Source organism: Pogona vitticeps, chromosome 4, assembly GCF_051106095.1.
Source record: "Pogona vitticeps strain Pit_001003342236 chromosome 4, PviZW2.1, whole genome shotgun sequence".
In the NCBI taxonomy this organism is placed as follows: Eukaryota; Metazoa; Chordata; class Lepidosauria; order Squamata; family Agamidae; genus Pogona; species Pogona vitticeps.
In genome coordinates this window covers 28497687-28514694 of record NC_135786.1, presented here as the reverse complement: position 1 = coordinate 28514694, position 17008 = coordinate 28497687, and the positions used below count along the sequence as shown (strand labels likewise).

The window sequence follows — 17008 nt, the reverse complement described above, 5'->3', positions numbered from 1 at the left end:
GTGCAATAACTGGAAACTGTGAATCCAGAAATCGGCACATCAATACTCATAAGTAAGGGCAAGACCTTTCTGTCAATGTTCATTTACAGAACAAATGCTTGGGGGAGTATTCTCTGAGGTGCTGTAAATATTCCCATTGTACTAATGTAGTGGGAATCGTTGCCCTAGGCGACTGCTTTTAATTGGAATGCTGGATTAGTGAAATCAGAATAAACTGGGCACCACTGCAACTATCTAATATGTGTGTTGGTGGTAATATAACAATATTGGTGGGCACTCCCTCCCAACTGCTGAATGACTGCTTTATGTAAAAATAATATTATAAAAATACAACTAAAACATTTCTTTAAAGCTCATCTTAATTAGGAATAGGTAGGAAAGAAAAGGATATTTAAGGATCCTGTAAATGTTCAAAAAAAAACCTTTGTGGACTGTTTAAAATAAGGAGGAAACAACACAGAAAAACATCTGTAAAAATAATCTGTACATGAATGGTCCACTTATGCAAAAGTGTTTTGGTAATGTTGGTTCTCTAGACAGCAGGCAGAAAAAAATCATAAAAAGTGTTTTGAGTATATTAGAGTGCAGAAGGGGCAAAATTAGGTCAATTAGCATTTTTAAAAATGCAATTTCAAATCAATACACAAACCAAAATTCAATTTTGTTTTAAAATAGCATTCTTAGGGAAGGTCAAACAACAATGTGTGGATTGGAAGGAGGAGGAGGAGGAGGAGGAGGAGGAGGAGGAGGAAGAAGAAGAAGAAGAAGAAGAAGAAGAAGAAGAAGAAGAAGAAGAAGAAGAAGAAGAAGAAGAAGAAGAAGAAGAAGAAGAAGAAGAAGAAGAAGAAGAAGAAGAAGAAGAAGAAGAAATATATTCTGTTTGGAAAATCACATGCAAAAATGTGCATGCTAGGCAGAATGAGATATTCTCCCAACTCTAAATTAGATAGCTAGTTAATCACCACAAGTGGAAATAAATTTTGGCTTGCATTTCTTTTCCTGCAAAAGCCTACTGAGGAAGGGGACATGGTGGCAGACGGAGAAAACACAATATGTCCAGTTTGGGATGTTGGAGCGACTGCAGTACAGGTGACTGTACTTGCGCTGTAAGGCACAATTGCTGTAAGGCACAAGTAAGACTGTACTTGTGCTTTCAGTGTGATCACAGACTGAAATTCATAAATTTTCACTAATGTACTTGACAATACAAAACCATAATTACCACACACACCCAAACTGACCCAGATATCAAAATCATTAAAGCATGAAAACCACAGTGTGGTGTTGTTTTTGGGAGAAAGGAATGAAATTATCATGGTAAAGCTTATTTTATCACTTTCAATACATAAAATGCAACTTTAATAATTTAGAAATTAAAATTGTTTTATTTGTGAGATTTTTAGTGCAATCTTGGAGCCCTTTTGATGGAGCTGTGTCTATATACAGTGGTGCCCCACTTGACGATGACCCCGCTTGACGACAAAATCGCTTTATGATGCCTTTTTGCGATCACTATAGCGATTGCAAAACGATGGTTCCAATAGGCGATTTTTGTTTAATGATGATTTGGTCCCTGCTTCGGGAACTGTTTTTTCGCTTGACAATGATTAAAAACAGCTGATCAGCTCCCCACTGTTTTCCAGACTGATTCTTCGCAAGACAGGGATCGAAAATGGCCGCCCTATGGAGGATCTTCGCTGGACGATGAGGTATTTCCCCCATTGGAATGCATTGACCGGTTTTCAGTGCATTCCAATGGTTTTTTTTCACTTGACAACAATTTCACTACACAGCGATTTTGCTGGAACGCATTATCGTCGTCAAGTGGGGCACCACTGTACTATCCCATACTAGGTCATTGTCTCTCTTTGAGGAGGAGATCTGACTTTAACTCTCAGTTCCCTGGCCCAACAGAAACTTCCATGGCTGCTTCCTTTTTAATAGTGACACCCCAGTGCTGAGGTTGGTGGGAAAGAGCCCTGTTGGAAGCAGTCCATGTCACTGGGCTGGAAGTGCCTGTAGAACCTCAGCTCTTTTTGGCCATTGCCGAACCCCCCAAATCAACTACTGATCGGTTGCTGACATTGATCAGTGTCCTCCCATTGATTTCAGATTTAATGGAGTAGAAAAACAAAGAGTCCAAGGAAAGAAATGAAATAGTAAAAATGACGTTCCTCCCTCTTTTTTGTCCCGGCTGCATCCATTTAGCAGCACTTGGGATATTTTCCTTGGATTTAAACACAGCGAGTGCTAGGTTTGGTCTATTGCACGTAATCTTATCTGTTCATCTATTCCTTATGCACCCCACATTTGAGGGTGAGGGAAATATATCCCTAGGTGAAATACATAATAGACTCTTATGCATGTTTACTCAGAAGTAAACTGACTATCTTTAATGGACCCTATTCCCAGGTAAAGCACATATTTGGAAGTCCAACTTTCAAAACTGTAAACATCTCATTCATATAAGCAAAACTGTGATAACACATAATACTCAGGAGAAAGAGGGTGGGAGGAACTAACTGCTTCAGCCTTTGTTGTGCAAGCACAGTTACGGAATTTTTGAATGTTTGGTAAAATTCCTTGTACTATACAGTAAAAGTAGTGAGATTCACAGAGGAGAATAGCTATATGAGTTTGCCAGAGTCCACCCCTTTCTCATTAACTGAAACTTAAGGTTACTCTGAGACATTTGTAGCTGAAAGAATAAAATGGTTTCATTACTTACAGTGGTGAACATATCAACAGCAAACTAACAGATTGACTGCCTAAACAGACTTAAGAGAGACCAAAAAAAAAAAAAAAAGCACAAACAAACAAAACAAATAAAAAAACCACCCAGCAGAGTGGTGGACTCTCTGAATTCAGAGACAGGACGGAATGATTGGTACAGTAAGTGCTGGATAGATTGACAGTCAGCCCAGTCTAGAAAGTTCGCTCTCAGTTAAACAAAATATAGGCAGCATGCAAAGTTGTAAAAACTCCAACAAGCACATGGATCTTTGTTTTTGTTAGCTAGGGTGTGCATGTGAAAATAGACACCACAAATTTTGTAGTGCTAAAAAACAATCAGACTCTTTGGATATCAAAGTGAAGTTTGTAACAATAATTTAAATATTGATTGTGGCCCATATACAGTACAGAAGAATTATCACTGCTAATATTTTATAGTAAATAGTTTATATTGCACATTTGAGTGAATAAAAACCTGCCTTGGGATATCATGGTTCCAAAAGAAAAGCATATTTTGCAGGAGTTTTTCCACCCCAGACATTCCTTCCAGTGAATGAAGGTGAGGAAAGGAGATAGAAGGTGAGGGGAAGGGACAGAGGAAGAAGTATGATGGAAAACAGTCAGCCCTCTTTTCTCTTCCCCATCCCTTGATCCTGAACTCTGTAAAAGCAACAGATGCTGGCATGGTGAGTATAAATGCAAACCATATCAAAAAGCAATTTTTAAAAAAACTTTACACATTTGGTCAAGTTATAAAGGAATGGACAAAAAGTACCATCCCAAATAAAGCTCAGACTCTTTGGATTTAGACACTTTTCATCATTCCTCTGAGCTTGCAGAAGTGCAACAATGGAGGAGGTATTGCTCAGCTGGGCTAATCCAGAGCATGTACCTGGACAGCTGGCACTTTTCATGCTGCCTTCATTTTAAAGCTACGCTTCATGAACAGGAGAGAGCTTCCAGGCCCTGAATTGCAGATTTAGCATCTTGGGAGTGTTCAGCTGTGAAACCTGAGTTGGCAACACAGATCTACTGCTTTCTTCTTCTTCTTTTCCTAGATGAAGACAGAGGTGGGGGTGGGGAATCCTTAGAGCAACTACTTTAATCTCCATCTCCCCAGTAAATGCCACCTTAGTCCTTTCCCTCCTGACAAAGGTTTAGGCCCTGAAATCAGTGAGGGAACTGCTTTGAGTCAGCTAAAAATGGAGTGGTGCAACAAGTACAAAAGGCCAGCCTGAATGTTGACATCAATGGCAGCAGTCAAGATAGTCTATTCTCTTGTGTTTATAAATGTTCATACGTGTTGAAAAAGAGGCCTAACAATTGCTTTGTGTGTGGGTGAGAAGTGGTTAACTGATGAATAAAGGAGTCAGCTTTTGGGGTTTTCTTTTTCTTGGTGTCACTTTGTGAAGGATTGTAAGCATGAGAGGGTATCCTGTAGACCATCTTGACTGCTTGGTGTCAACATTCATGCTGCCCTTTACTGTGCAAAGCCTGGCATCTCCTTTCCTTCAGGCAGTATCGGCATGATATTGTACAGCAATATTGGGCCATTTCCTGGTGTTTGGAATTGTAAATCAATAGTTTCTGAAGAATTTAATTTCCTTACAGGTCTCCCCTGACAACACGAGGGAGTCAGTAGGAAAAGACAGTGACTAGAAAGGATAGAGCTGGTGAGTCTGTTTTCTCCCTTCATGATCACTAATTTTGAATGTCTGAATATGGTTGTAATGGGGCAGGGAGCAAGAGACAGTGAAGAATTAGGAAACATTCCATCCCTGGATTGTTATGTGTTGTCAGATTGCTTCCAACCTATGGTGACCTTTCTCTGAGGCAGCATACATATTCTTGGTTCTTGCCCTTACTTTACAGATCATGGTTTGTAGAGAGCCAGCATATCCTCTGCCCAGGGCCTGAAGGAGTGTCAGTTATGCAGGCACAGTGCAGGTGCATTTATTGTGATGAATTATAAGCCATCACTTAGGACTGGTAAGGCAAAAAATCCAATAACACCCCTTTACTTTTATTATTTTGAGAAACTTGTCCAGGATAAAACAGGATAGACTCAATTACAGAAGCACCTACAGCTTGCTGCCATGTGGTGTGCAAATATAATGAAGAGCCAAATAGAGGGGCCCTTGTGGATGGCCTTCCTTTATAGCTAAAGAACTACGAGGAACAATGTCATTTTTATTCCCGTTTCTGAAAAGGAGGGAGTGATTGCAGGAAAAAGTAATGATTGTGTAGTTAGGAAGTGTCCCCCTCCTCCAAAGCCACGCCTTCTCAAGTAGCGAAGGACATCTGTTTGACAGAAAATTAAGTTTTCTCCCTGACCTATCTTGCATTTAGGGTTCCCTCCAAGACGCTCTAAGGACTGAAGTGACTCAAGGGCATTGTCACAGAAGTGCATGTTTGTCACCCTCTATTGGTATTCCACCAATAACTTCTCTCTTCTTGGTACTGCCTAGTTATGCCAGTCACTTACATTTTGCCCCCAAAGAGGAAATGCACCACCCCTAAGAAGATTAAAGCAACACAGAGAATGGACATAATTTGTATTTAAGACTGTACAGACAAAAATGTAGAATAATAATAATAATAATAATAATAATAATAATAATAATAATAATAATAATAATAATAATAATAATAATAATAATAATAATAATAATAATAATAATAATAATAATAATAATAATTATTATTATTATTATTATTATTATTATTATTATTATTATTATTATTATTATTATTATTATTATTATTATTATTATTATCCTTATTATCCTTATTATCCTTATTATCCTTATTATTGTTGTTCTTGTTCTTGTTCTTGTTCTTGTTCTTGTTGTTCTTGTTCTTGTTCTTGTTGTTTAACTATATTCAGATAGTGGGTTTAACTATATTCAGGTGATTTGTGTACCTGTTCTGTCTTTTGTCCAGCTGCTAACTTTTCATGGGCAGCTTCAAGATCTCTGTTTCCTTTATTATTAATTTTAAAACAGATTTAGATACCGAGTGAATGATATTGATTAGAAATTAATACAGTCCTTTCATACAAAATTGGACCCTGTATCTGTTTTTTCCTTCAGAATAAAAATGGCTATCTATTGCACTTAAAAAAGCAGAAGCCTGATTAATGCCATATATAGTTTGGCCTTGAAACTCTCTCAGCTGTTCAAGAGTTAGTTGGTTTTGCATTTGGTCCCTTCCTCGCTGTGGAGAGAGGTACTGTAGTTTGGAATGAGGCCGTCCAGTCTTAAGGAACTTCCCCATAATTCTTGAAGGAACCCAACCTTCCATGTGGAGACTTACTGTTGTTAAGCACCACAGACTTTTAAACATTATGATTTAATCAGAATCCCACATTCCATAAGTCCATAGGTAAATAAAGCTGCAGCTGTAGTTTATAATTTATTTATGAAGCTATTTGTGGCTTGTGTTTTGCATGTTAATCAGAGAGCATCCATGTACCTATTCTGTGTTGAAAAGAAGAGAGAATGAAGGGTGAAAACATTCACCCACACCAACCTATACTCCTTTTCCTTCTTGCTGTGTGACATCTCTTACTCCTGGATAACATTCAAAGAATTAGATTAGAAATAGCCTTATGAATGGAATCTCATGTTATGTATATATTCAAGTAGAAGCATCTATCTGAGATACTACAAAAACAGCCTACACTCTTGAGAGCAATAGAAAGAGCCTCAGTTCTTGCCTACTAGCCTTCACCATACATCCCAGGAGTTGTTTTAAATTAGCCCTAAAGATTACCTAAAGAAAGCAAGACCCTCTAAGGACAGAACTGACTCAAGGCCATTGTCACAGAAGACTAAAATAAGGAGCTGAAGGTATTAGGCATAAAATATAGTAAAAAAGAAGGGAATCCTGTGGAGGTGCTTGACTTGTCAAGGGAAGAAAGTATCCTGTTATAATAGCAAAGGATGGGACAATGAAGGAAGATGAGCAGGAAAAATCATGTGTATTGGATCATCAGGGATCTGAGGAAAGCACAATCTTTCCAGGTTTTCACTAAGAGTTTCCAGACATGAAGACAGAGGTAAAAGAGAAAGAGGAACCATGAATAGTGGTCCAGGTTTCTGAGGAAAATGAGATCTATTCAACTGCCTGTTGAGGATTTTCTGTTGCCAAGCGTGAGTTGAGCTCTTGAAGTGAAGAAAAGGAAGAATCTTTGATGATAGAGCAAAGATCATGGGATGATGCAGACATCCACCATGCTCAGCAAAATGAAGGTGATATAAACATTGAAGAAGATGAAACCAGTATTCCATCATGCTCAGGGAAAGAAGCCTATCAGAGTCTTCTGCCCAATCATCCTATATGACCTTCGACCACTTGATTTCCTTCGTCAGTTTTTTATTTTCCTCAAAAAGCTGTGGACACTGTAAGCCAAATGCAGTAGACACTGCATGCAAAATGCAATGACCTCCTCCACTGTGTTGTTTTTAATTTTAAACTTTGTTGCTTTTAATTGATTTCAACATATTTACTTGATTTTAATGGTTTTAAAGTGAGGTTGGTTACATGACTTTTCAACTAAATGTGGTGTTATTTGTTTTATCCTTTAAAGAAGTTTGTAAACTGCACTGAGTACTATCTTTTACTGGAAAGACAGGATAACAGCAGCAACAGCAACAGCAGCAGCAGCAGCAGCAGCAGCAGCAGCAGCAGCAACAACAACAACAACAACAACAACAACAAAAACAACAACAACAACAAAACTCCAGTTAGGGAATTGTATTGATTTTGTGAAAAAACAAAGCAGCTCCCATAAATCCACTATCTGCCCATTCTAGAACTAGAACATCCAAGGAATTAATAAGGCTATTATTATTATTCTTTACTTTGAGATCAGGTAACTAATGTAATATTGTTTGAAAGCTTATGTATCAATATGTTACAGAATATAGTTACGAGGGTATAGAGGTGAAATTTAGATATAAAATTAAAATTATTGTTTATGTCGTTTTTCCCAGACTGAAAAACAAAATTCTATTTATTAAATGAAATTACAAGCCCCAAAACATTTTCTGAATATTTCAAGAAGTAGAGATTTCAACATTCTTGTGAATGTTGAAAGTCCATAGTAGATAGAAATTCATTTTATCGACTTCCAACTCATATCTGTCACTTTATTTGTCTGTCTGTCTGTCTGTCTGTCTGTCTGTCTGTCTGTCTGTCTGTCTGTCTGTCTGTCTGTCTGTCTGTTAATTAGTTGGTTTATATGCTTTTCTTCTCTCCAAAGAGATCCAGAACAGCACATATGATCATATGATGTCTATTTTGTGTCAACTGCATTGGTTGCCAGTAATTTTCTGGGGTTCTGTTCAAGAAATTGGTTATTACCTTTAAAGCCCTACACAGCTTGGGAGCCATATATTTACTGGACTGCCTCTAGCCATATGAGCCCCCATGCCAATTGAGGTAATCCAGAACTGCCCTTCTAAAGGTGCCAACCATCAAAGTAGTCCAGCTTGAATATATCTGACAAAGATGTTGCTACCCTATGATATGTAATTCTGTTCCTGAATTCCTGGGAAATATGACCTCTGTGCAGGAATTCAGGAAGAGATGAAAGACAGGTTTTTAAAGGGGTTTTAGGTGCTAGGAAGTGTTCATAATCTGTACAATATAAAATGTTTTGCTAGGTTTTATTGCATTTTATCATTTATGTGAACTATTTTATTATTAGTGGGCTAAATTTATTGCTTTTGTGTTGTGTGATGTTCTGGATCTCCTTGGAGAGAAGAACAGCATTGAAGTAAGTAAGTAAGTAAGTAAGTAAGTAAGTAAGTAAGTAAGTAAGTAAGTAAGTAAGTAAGTAAGTAAGTAAGTAAGTAAGTAAGTAAGTAAGTAAGTAAGTAAGTAAGTAAGTAAGTAAGTAAGTAAGTAAGTAAGTAAGTAAGTAAGTAAGTAAGTGACAGAGATGAGTTGGAACTCAATAAAATGTACAAAAAGATTCTTTCCCAGTAACAGAATTATGGAGGCAGTGACAGATTTTACTTTCTTGGGCTCCATGATCACTGCAGATGGAGACAGCAGCCCCGAAATTAAAAGACGCCTGCTTCTTGGGAGGAAAGCAATGACAAACCTTGACAGCATCTTAAAAAGCAGAGACATCACCTTGCCAACCAAAGTCCGAATAGTCAAAGCTATGGTTTTTCCTGTAGTGTTGTATGGAAGTGAGAGATGGACCATAAAGAAAGCTGACCGCCGAAGAATTGATGCCTTTGAATTGTGGTGCTGGAGGAGACTCTTGAGAGTTCCCTGGACTGCAAAGAGAACAAACCTATCAATTCTAAAGGAAATCAACCCCGAGTGCTCATTGGAAGGGCAGATCCTGAAGCTGAGGCTCCAGTACTTTGGCCATCTCATGAGAAGAGAAGACTCCTTGGAAAAGACTTTGATGTTGGGAAAGTGTGAAGGCAAGAGGAGAAGGGGACGACCGAGGATGAGATGGTTGGACAGTGTCATCGAAGCAACCAACATAAATTTGACACAACTCCGGGAGGCAGTGGAAGATAGGAGGGCCTGGCGTGCTCTGGTCCATGGGGTCACGAAGAGTCGGACATGACTAAACGACTGAACAAACAAACAAAACAGAATTTTGGAGTGTTGGTAAATGCCCTGTTTGATTCAATAGGCAGGCTAACGTCTTGCATATTTCATTATATGAGTAGCTGGCTATATTATGAAATTCAGGTTCATACACTGTACACTGTGCCCATATCAGAAATTCAAAATAATGTCATGTGATTCATTCAGCCAGTCACAGCTAGCAGGCCTCCAAAATGGGGGTTATCCTATTTGAAAAAGGAATGGTTGCCGAGAAAGGCTTGCCTTCAGTACAAAGTTACATTGTTGCTCAAAATAACTCATTTTCTTTAAACAATTCCAGGCTAAATTTGGAAGGAATGCAGATTCTTTTCCAAGACTAATTATAATGGTGCCTGCAACACTGAGCTATTATTTAAAACAAGGGCTACTTCAGCAGGATCCCTCAGATTGGGCCTCCCAGCCATTACAATACTGCTTTGCTGGCTTGTCATCTTGGCTCGCATCCTTCAGCTGTGGATTAGAATGCCCAATATCACAATATTAACTCCCCAAACTGCACAGTATTATATTAGGTGAGGAGTACTGGCCCAGAAAGTCATGGCTGGCTGTTAATGAGTGCTTGTTCTCTTTAGACATTTTATAGTTCCCTGTTTCAGGATTCCTTAATTGCTTTAATCTTGGCAGCCAAACTTATCTGGGGAGAGAGTTGAGAGGTGAGGGAGTGTTGCCTAAACCCCCAAGTCTTTAGGTTTAATAATAATTAAGCCAGAGACAACGAGATATGAGTGGAAGCCAAAATGAAGGGTGGGGGAGAGAAAAGCCATGCCAGAAACCTAATATTCATATACATGCATTCCTTCTCCGACATCAGAGCTAGTAGCTGTGGCAGATCTAGCAGACTCAAACTTTTCTTTGAGTTAGAATCCATTTTGATTCTTTGAGATCCTCTTGACTCATTTACTTGTGATGCTGTGCATTGTTCTGTTTTTGTCAGGGAACCCTAGTGCAACTGCCATCGTGCCCTCTCAAAAAAAGAGTTGTTCTGTTTGTAAGGCTTGCACAGAAAACAATATACACATTGGAGTTCAACTGGTTCATAAACACATCATGTTCTTGTAAACTGTGTTTACTAGTCAGCAGTGCAGACTTGCATACTTCTGCATACAGACAACAACGCTAGTTACGGAACATTGCTGTATTATTTGTTTATTAATTATTTGTTCATATAATTATTTGTTATGATTTCAGGAAGACAGCTGTGACTTTGTCCAAAAGATTGGGAGGCACTGCCTTTGTCTGAAATAATATTATTTCACAACATATATGCTATGGCTAGATTTTGAGGCGTAGATCCAGGTCCCTACAGGCTAAAGGCCTCCCAAATAGGGATATAAATCCTTGCTTGTCTTGTTATATGAGAAGATGATGAACTACAACATTATGCTCCTTGACTGTGAACAGGCAGGATGTTTTCTGGCACTCTCAATAAGAATTCTCTCCTAGGCAAGAAGGATTTTTGCACAAATTGTGCAATAGCTCCTGGGTTTTTCACAAGCATTTAAGGATCAGATGCAGCAGATGAGTTGTTTGTATCTTTTTGAACAATCAGCCACTCATCATGTGCTTGCTGTCTCTGTGCACTGTGTTTCCAAAGAGAAAAAAATACGCAGTCTTTGCTCAGGGACAGTTTGCACAAATTCCAGATACTCTGATAGATTTTTTAAAGCATTTTAATCTCAGTTTTGCATAGGAGGTGAGAAGTCTTACAGGGCTTGATAATCTCTTGTCAAGAAATGTCTTGTGTTGCAAGAAGAATGAGGAGGTTAGTGAGGAGTTTTCACATCTCCAGTCCAAAGAAACTGCTAGAAGCAGTGAGATGGCAAATTATGGGGAATGATGTTATAATGAGAAATGAAGAAATAAAGATGGTGGGTGCAGATGGAGTCTTGGCACTAAACATTTCACTGTACAGTAGGACATCCATATCTGTGGGGGATGAGTTCCAAGTCCTCCTGTGGATGCTGAGAAAGGTAGTTAATAGTGAACACATAACATGGTTTCTAGTGGCCAGTCTTAGTAATGTTCTTCATCTTTAGAAATATATATTTCTAGGATTTTTCTTTTCATATTTTCAGACTGTGGATAAGTGAATCAGCAGAGACTAATCTCATGGATAAGGGGGCCCTACTGCCCAATTAAATGTGAAAAAAGAAGAAAGGGTTGGTTTCCCACCACCATCGAAACTGGATGGAGAGACATGGTGGTAACAATTTGACATGTAACAATTTGACAATTTGGTTTAAATTTTGTTTCTCAGAATCTTCCCAGCATTATTCTACTGACCAAGTTCTGTACCAGGCTGTAATGCTCACGCCACCTCAGCAAACATGTGGAAATTCATGCTTTTTCATAGGGATGCACTTTTTGTCTCAGTTAATGGGAATTAATTTCTTTTTAAGGAAGCACTGGTGAAAAAGCATTGAATACAATTTTTTTAAATTGGCAAAGGGGTATAAAAATGCAGGATAAGGCAAATTTGGCAGGCATGTGGACGAAAAGTTAGCCCATAGCACTTGCCATGGATTGTACTGGCCTTGGAAATAGTTGAAAATGCAATAAATAAATATATACATATCTTTGAATTGCAGAGCTGGAAGGGACCCTATGGATCATCAAGTCCAGCCCTTATGAAGGAGGCACTGTGGGGAATCAAACTCCCAACCCCTGGCTCCACAGACAGATACAGATACCTAAACCCTTGAGCTTTCCAGCAGTTTTTAATACATACATACATACATACATACATACATACATACATACATACATACATACATACATACATACATACATACATACATACATACATACATACATACATACATACAGTGGTGCCCCGTATAGCGATACGAAAACATCGCTGTACGGGCAAGGAAAGCCTATTGGAACGCATTAAACTTAGTTTAATGCGTTCCAATAAGCGTCCAAACTTACCCCTCCAGCGATGTTTTCGCGTCCGGCGGCCATTTTGGATCCCCAAAAAGGGATCGCTATACGGATTCTTCGTTAAACGGTGCGCTCGTTAAGCGAGGCACCACTGTACATACATACATACATACATACATACATACATACATACATACATACATACATACATACATACATTTGGGAGGTTTGTTCTTAGGAGGTGCAGGAGAAGAATAGCACATTGGAATATAGGTAATTAGGTAGATTAATGGAAGCTAAATCTATCAATGGCTGACCACCTTATTTAGCCAAACTGCATCATACATCTTGTGTCAAAGCCAAAATAATCAAAACTGTAATTTTACACTGATATACCTGTGCCACAAAATTGGACTGTAATTGTCAATATTAACTGAAGTGACATTAAATAGGCAGCTTAAGTGCTACATATGGGTTGAAATCTTGTTGCTTGGTGTAATAAGTTGCACTAGAATATGCTCACTGCATCAGTGGGGATTTGGTGAGTCAGCTCCATGTGTTCCATTGTTTAAATGTGGCTACTCTAGCTGTGGCCTATTTTAGATTTAGTACAGTATGCAAAAGTTAGTCCCAAGTATAGTAGGGCCATTTGGATCAATAGAACGTATGGAGGCATCAACTAAAAACAATCCTTACTGATTCAATGGGCTTCTAGTATGACTTATTATCCTAAGCAACCGATTCCTGTGGCAGAGTGCTTAAAATGCAGTACTGCAATCAAGCTTCTCCTCATAACCTGAGTTTGATCCCAATGGGTTCAGAGGGCCAGTTCAACATGACTCAGTCTCCCATCCTTCTGGGGTCAATAAACTGAGTACCCAGCTTGGTGGACGGCATGGTGCTTGCATAACTTACATTGTAAACTGCCCAGACAGTGTTCTAGCACTATAAGGCAGTATATAAGTTGAAACATCAAACAAAAAAGCAACAGGAGTTCAGTCATGATTTGGAATTTCTCCTAGAAATCAAGGAAATTTGACCACATATTTACCAGGCTCTTGGCTTTGAATCTCATGTGATAAATTGCCTCTTAGGGGACAGACAAGATAGATAACCACCTGTGTGCCTTAATGAGAGCATATCTGAGAAGTCACCTGCTGTTAACTGCCAACAGCTCCTGAATATCTCAGCCAAATTTGTCCTGTTGAAATATTAACAACAATATGATTTCTTGAAAAGTGGGAAATGCTGCCTGGTCATGTAGTCTGTACTGTGTCTGGATTTTATTGATTGTTGGAGATAGGTTAAAAGTTTCCACCTGCTTAAGTTCAGATGATGGAGTCCTGTGTATATATATGTTGACCTCTGTCTTTGAACAATGATGGTTCCTATTAATTGTGAAAAGGCCAAACAGTAATTCTTAAGAGTAGCAGCTGTTGCCCACTGTGTGTGATAGGCAGAAAGCACAATACAGCTGAACAAAGTCAGGACTGATAAGTACAACCAAGGTCAGAAGGAAGTATTTATACATACCCAGGCACATTAACATAGGCAAAGAGCCACTACAGCCAAGGATAAAGGAATGATAGTCTTTGCATCACTCTGCAGTTCCCGTGCTTGTATGTCCAATAGCCTATATTTTATCATTTGATATGCGTCCAGTTGGGACACTGAACCCTAAGAGTCTATCACGATACTCATTGATCTAATTCTCTTAACAAAATTAGATGAACCTATGGGGGCAGTCATGTCCTCTAGAAGTTGATAAAGCAGACTATCAATGCCAGAACTGCAGTAGACTCTTAGCCAAATTTTATTGATTTTTTATTGATAGTCCAAGAACAGCTGGAGTTCAATAGAAGTTGCAAAATTACGTATGGTACACAAATTGTATTCATAGCTGGCTGTGTAGCCAGAGTTGAGAGTTTGGTTCCCCACTGTGCCTCTCAGGAGAAGAACCAGCCTGTATGGCCTTGGGCAAGCTGCACAGTCCCAGAACACCCTCAGAAGAATGGAATCATAAACCATTTGTGAATAATCTTTACCTCGAAAACCCTGAAAAGGATCACCGTTAAGTCAAAATTGACTTGATGGCACACCGTCATCATCATAACCATTATGATTATTATCATCATCATTAGAAATGAAAGCTGCAAAATGCCACTTATGAACATTAGGTACAAGCTAACTCAAATAGCCTCCGATATGCAGATGATACCACTCTGATGGCAGAAAGTGAGGAGAAATTAAGGAAGCTTGTAATGAGGGTGAAAGAGGAGAGTGCAAAAAAAGGTCTGAAAGTCAACATCAAAAAAACTAAGATCATGGCCACTGGTCCCATCACCTCCTGGGAAATTGAAGGGGAAGATATGGAGGCAGTGACAGATTTTACTTTCTTGGGCTCCATGATTACTGCAGATGGTGACAGCAGCCATGAAATTAAAAGACGCCTGCTTCTTGGGAGGAAAGCGATGACAAACCTCGACAGCATCTTAAAAAGCAGAGACATCACCTTGCTGACAAAGGTCTGCATAGTCAAAGCTATGGTTTTTCCTGTCATGATGTATGGAAGTGAGAGCTGGACCATAAAGAAAGCAGACCACCAAAGAATTGATGCCTTTGAATTGTAGTGATGGAGGAGACTCTTGAGAGTCCCCTGCAAGGAGAACTAACCTATCAATTCTAAAGGAAATCAACCCTGAGTGCTCACTGGAAGGACAGATCCTGAAGCTGAGGCTCCAGTACTTTGGCCATCTCATGAGAAGAGAAGACTCCTTGGAAAAGACCTTGATGTTGGGAAAGTGTGAAGGCAAGAGGAGAAGGGGACGACAGAGGATGAGATGGCTGGACAGTGTCATCGAAGCAACCAACATGAACTTGACCCAACTCCAGGAGCCAGTGGAAGATAGGAGGGCCTGGCGTGCTCTGGTCCATGGGGTCACGAAGAGTCAGACACGACTAAACGACTAAACAACAACAACAAACTCAAATAGCACACAGGCATACAAAGAATAAATGAAATACTGAATTCAGGTTTCCAGAGCAGTTTTAAGGATTGTAGCAAAACATTGCAATGATGATAACTAGCTTAGAAAGAGTTAAAAGGATTTAAAATCCAAGAGAAGGCTCAGAAGAGGTTTATAGATGATGTTCTATTAGTTAAGACAACAAAATAGAGTCACTTTATTTAGAGGCATTATATCTTGTTAAGTACCAGATGAAGACAAACGACAGAGGACAATCATAGTCGTTATATTCTGCTTGTAAGTTTGCAGAAGCATGTGCTAGATGGATCTTTTCTTCACCCACAGATCAGTGTCCCATTTCTAATTTCTCCCCTTTCCCCAACTGATATTTACGTCCATCAGGGAAATCGACATATTATATGCTGATAGTAATATGGAGGCAGGCTTTAGTCTCCCTTTTTTTATGGACCACTTAGAAAGTAAGTAGCACTTTAAGTGTCCATTAACTCTCGCTTAACTAATGCTAAATTGCATTTGGGCACCTATGGACACACTTGTGAAAGCCATATTAATACCAGATGAATTCATTATGAGCAGGGCTATTACTTCCAGTGCTAAATTAATTCATAATGATGGGAAATCTGAAATAAAGTGTTACCAAAAAATAATCCGTAGCACGTTAAGTGTCTATTAAGTACAAGGAAATGATATTCGACTTGAAAATCTATGTGAAATCCCAATGTAACCCACACAAATGAGAGTGACATGGTGATACTTACTGTACATGATACCAGGGAAAACAGAAGATGAATTAAAAATACAGGCCTCATAAATCTTTCCCCTATTCACATTCCTGACTTGGTTGTGAATAGAAGCCATCTAGAATCCTCAGGTATTCTTATGGCCTGCATTTATCAGCTTGCCTGGGCATCAAACAGAGAAATGTCAAAGAAGAAGCACATATCTTGGTTATATGCCCTCTCTCCTGAGTGCATCTATTTTTGAAGACACATACTTCCAGCACCATACTGTGAGATCTGTTATTATGAAATCATGCAGAGAAAAGGGACAGATACTCTGATTTGGCTGTTTGTAACGAGCCGGAGAATCAGATGCTTGTGGTATCATAACATTGCTACTCCCATATTGTGTTTGATTCTAGCACTTTTGACTTCTTACAGTTATTGTGCTCAAAGTTTTTCCATCTTTCACTCTTTGGCCTTAAATTTGCTAAGAATTAATGCTGTAGTTCTCTGCTTCACTGTGCTTTTATTTGCCCATTGTACATGTTGGCTCTTTCACCTGTCAGACTTTTCCCTCTCCCTCAGAATTAATTAATTTTGAATTAACAAAAACAAATAAAGACTTAAACAAATAAACAAATAACCCTTCCCAACAAACATAGTCATAACGCCACATAGTCACAATGCCACATAGTACCTCCACAGGACAAAGCCGTGCTCTAGTCATTTAGCCATATTCCTCCATGTTTGCTTCTAGAGCTATGTAGAAACAAATAGTCTGACCTTACAAGATCACATTCGTTAACTAATATAGTAAGCAATGCTCATATAATTTACTAGATTTCTTCTGCAACGTAAGTTCTATTCAGATAATTCCGTATTCCCTCTTCTGTGAAGAACAAAATGCTCTTAACTTTCCCCTGTTATATTCACTATAATTGGTGTCTTACGTATAGAGGCAACACAACTGAGGGAGAGCATGATGTCCATGTTAGTTAAAACCCTATGATAAAATTAGGGATTATTGCTAGAACACTTTGCTCT

At 38.8% G+C, this 17008-nt stretch overlaps 1 long non-coding RNA gene across 3 annotated transcripts in view; it reads left to right on the top strand.

The window, feature by feature from the left end:
• Positions 1–5321, top strand: part of LOC140706528 (uncharacterized) — a 52959-nt gene extending 47638 nt beyond the window's left edge. For 2 of the 3 annotated variants that reach the window (XR_012086185.2, XR_012086186.2), the window contains exon 3: positions 1644–3689. This is a non-coding gene — a long non-coding RNA (uncharacterized LOC140706528). Of the gene's footprint in view, positions 1–1643; positions 3690–4344 lie in introns of those variants that run through there. The other variant, XR_012086187.2, reaches the window with a different exon arrangement.
• The last annotated feature ends 11687 nt before the right edge of the window (positions 5322–17008 follow it).